Genomic DNA, 4490 nt, shown 5'->3' with positions numbered 1-4490 from the left:
ACATTAACTTTTCTACTCATCGCTTAATATCCTACATCTTCGGATTGTATTCATTTAACAAATCAACAAAGCCAAATCTAATCACAAATAACGTTTCAAGTTAACCATTTCTAACCCCCTTTTTTAGACGGAGTTATCATTAGGTTATTTTTAACTTTATCTTTGCAATACATGCAGTGTTGTTAGGCTGTTAGATTTTTCGTTTGAATTGTTTTACATTTGCCTTTTCATAGCCTTTTATAGCTGACTATGCTGTATGGCCTTTGTTCATTGTAAAAAGCCGTACGATGACCTGTAGTTGTTTATTTCTGTGTCATTTGGTTTCTTCTGGAGAGTTGTCTCATTGGTAATTATACCACATCTTCTTTTTTTGTCGTGCGCTAATTGCAAAATCCTAATTTCATGACTATTCTCATGTAGTGATTTTTTTTTTACATTTTTATTATTTCTTAAACTCTGAGCCATTTATTTTAACCGGCAAACCAGACAATAAAGCTGGCAAAGAACATTCTTGCCTAATTCTATGTGAATTGACGAAAGCTTCTGATACTTACTCTCCGATGATGATAAGTGTTGCAAATATGTGTCCATAGTTTTAACACATTTTAATCAATGATAACATGGATAAGTTTTTACTTAATTTCATATCCGCTAGTTGTGGTATTTTGAACGATCTGGTGATATCATATCCACTAGTTGCGGTATTTTGAATGATCTGGTGAAATCATATCTACTAGTTGCGGTATTTTGAATGATCAGGTGATATCATATCTACTAGTTGCGGTATTTTGAATGATCTGGTGATATCATATCCACTAGTTGCGGTATTTTGAACGATCTGGTGATATCATATCTACTAGTTGCGGTATTTTGAATGATCAGGTGATATCATATCTACTAGTTGCGGTATTTTGAATGATCTGGTGATATCATATCCACTAGTGGTTGTAATTTGAATGATCTGGTGATATCATATCTACTAGTTGCGGTATTTTGAGTGATCAGGTGATATCATATCTACTAGTTGTGGTATTTTGAATGATCAGGTGATATCATATCCACTAGTTGTTGTATTTTGAATGATCTGGTGATATCATATCCACTAGTTGCGGTATTTGAATGATCAGGTGATATCATATCTACTAGTTGTGGTATTTTGAATGATCAGGTGATATCATATCCACTAGTTGCGGTATTTTGAATGATCTGGTGAAATTATATCTACTAGTTGCGGTATTTTGAATGATCTGGTGATATCATAACCACCATTGGTGTTGTATTTTGAATGATCAGGTGATATCATATCCACTAGTTGCGGTATTTTGAATGATCAGGTGATATCATATCTACTAGTTGCGGTATTTTGAATGATCTGGTGATATCATATCCACTAGTTGTTGTATTTTGAATGATCTGGTGATATCATATCCACTAGTTGCGGTATTTTGAATGATCAGGTGATATCATATCTACTAGTTGTGGTATTTTGAATGATCAGGTGATATCATATCCACTAGTTGCGGTATTTTGAATGATCTGGTGAAGTCATATCTACTAGTTGCGGTATTTTGAATGATCTGGTGATATCATAACCACCATTGGTGTTGTATTTGAATGATCTGGTGATATCATATCCACTAGTTGCGGTATTTTGAATGATCAGGTGATATCATATCTACTAGTTGCGGTATTTTGAATGATCTGGTGATATCATATCCACTAGTTGTTGTATTTTGAATGATCTGGTGATATCATATCCACTAGTTGCGGTATTTTGAATGATCAGGTGATATCATATCTACTAGTTGTGGTATTTTGAATGATCAGGTGATATCATATCCACTAGTTGCGGTATTTTGAATGATCTGGTGAAGTCATATCTACTAGTTGCGGTATTTTGAATGATCTGGTGATATCATAACCACCATTGGTGTTGTATTTGAATGATCTGGTGATATCATATCCACTAGTTGCGGTATTTTGAATGATCAGGTGATATCATATCTACTAGTTGCGGTATTTTGAATGATCTGGTGATATCATATCCACTAGTTGCGGTATTTTGAATGAACAGGTGATATCATATCCACTAGTTGCGGTATTTTGAATGAACAGGTGATATCATATCTACTAGTTGTGGTATTTTGAATGATCTGGTTATATCATATCTACAAGTTGTGGTATTTTGAAGGATCAGGTGATATCATATCCACTAGTGATGGTATTTTGAATGATCTGGCGATATCATATTCACTAGTGGCGATATTTTGAATGATCTGGGGATATCATATCCACTAGTTGCGGTATTTTGAATGATTAGGTGATATCATATCCACTAGTTGCGGTATTTTGAATGATCTGGTAATATCATATCCACTAGTTGCGGTATTTTGAATGATCTGGAGATATCATATCTACTAGTTGCGGTATTTTGAATGATCTGGAGATATCATATCTACTAGTTGCGGTATATGATCTGGTGATATCGTGTCCACTAGTTGTGGTATTTTCAATGGTCTGGTTGTATATGACTTTATTTCCTATTGACCCTGAATGATGTGATACCTAAAGGTTAGATCATTGTAAATGCAGTTGAAAAAAAGATTTTAAAAAAGATTTAAACAAAAGATACACATACATGAACGACAATATATTATGCTTTAAAAAAAAAACATTTGACATTATATATATAGGACATATATGAGAGGGTAGTAGAGACTCTTGTTACTTCAAAACAACCTTGTCAACCGATGTGAGTATAGATTGACAAGGTTTTTTGACGGGTGACAATTTAAAAATTGATTGTATGCACATTGAACGACACATTTATGTGACGTATAAAATTTTCTGACGTCAGACACTCAATTCAATGAATGTGTTTGTAGATAGATGTTTTTGTTTTCTGTTAAATTGTTCCTTTTAAAATTGTTATACGATGTGACTGATAGTGGAATTAACTATTTGTGGATTCTTATAAATTCTATATACAACTTTTGGACTTTTTTCAATCTCGGTCTATTTCTGTTATTTATTCTGACATACTTTTGATTTATTAACCCTACATGCTAACATTGCCTGTGTAAATTTTAAAATTGTTTGCATGCACATTGAACGACACATTTATGTGACGTATAAAAAAAATTCTGACGTCAGACACACAAATCAATGAATGTGTTTGTAGATAGATGTTTTTGTGTTCTGTTAAATTTTCCCTTTTAAAATTGTTATACGATGATGACTGATGTACCAATATTTTGACTATTTTATTTATTGTGTCTGTTTAGTTTCCGCATCAATGTAAATATAACGGAATGTGACGAGACTGTCATCAAAGTGAGAGGGTTAGCGCTATAAAACCAGGTTTGATCCACCATTTTCTACATTTAAAAATGCCTGTACCAAGTTAGGAATATGACAGTTCTTGTCCATTCGTTTTTGATGCGTTTTGTTATTTGATTTTGCCATGTGATTATGGACTTTCCGAATTGATTTTACTCTAAGTTAACTATTTTTGTGATCTTACTTTTTGCTCTATCTTTCATTAGAAATTTTAACAAAAGTGACAAGATGTATGCTATTTATGTAAGCAATTATGCAAACTGAGATTTTTTGATTGGACTAAACGAGAGGGCGACCTTCAAAACTCTCATAGCACATACCATAGCGATAAACAGATTTGGTTATCTCAACTCGAGTGTTTTTCAATTTGATTAATTGGGAAAAACGTTTTAAAAATTCCTTAAATGTTAAATGCATAAATACTAGGCAATAAGAAATCCAAAGCACTAAGTTGACTCAATTCATTATCAATAAACTGGTATTGACACATTATCAAGGAGACTAGTTAACAGTTATCTGTTTTATGGTACTATTTCTACCTGTGATTCCTTATGTCTAACACAGATATTTGGAGGGATTATCTCTGGAGTTTCCCCCTGATAACAAGCACATTGCTAACCATGAAAAAAGTAAAATCACAATAAATATTGAATTCAGAGGAAAATCCAATCGGAAAGTCCATAATCACATGGCAAAATCAAATAACAAGACACATAAAAAACGAATGGACAAGAACTGTCTTATTACTGACTTGGTACAGGCATTTTCAAATGTAGAAAATGGTGGATTAAACCTGGTTTTATAGCACTTTACCTCTCACTTTGTTGACAGTCTCGTCAAATTACGTTATATTTACAATGATGCGTGAACTAAACAGACATTATAAATAATATAGTAAACTTAATACACATGCAGCACAGCGTCCCCTGTTGATGGACCACTCAAACAGAACTGTTGAAGAAATGTATCTATCTACAAATATGTATTTTTAAAGTTTCGTTTCATTTGTATGCAATTTGAATTTAAACAAGTCTGTACACCCACTGTATTTGATATTTGTATGAATAACAATGGACTGTGTTATCGGGATGTAGAACCTCCAGGAGTTCATAGCATATCCCTCGTAACAACCGCTTGGCGAGCCCCTCGTT

Source organism: Mytilus galloprovincialis, chromosome 5 (genome assembly GCF_965363235.1).
Source record: "Mytilus galloprovincialis chromosome 5, xbMytGall1.hap1.1, whole genome shotgun sequence".
NCBI classification, from domain to species: domain Eukaryota; kingdom Metazoa; phylum Mollusca; class Bivalvia; order Mytilida; family Mytilidae; genus Mytilus; species Mytilus galloprovincialis.
This window is presented reverse-complemented; position numbering follows the sequence as displayed.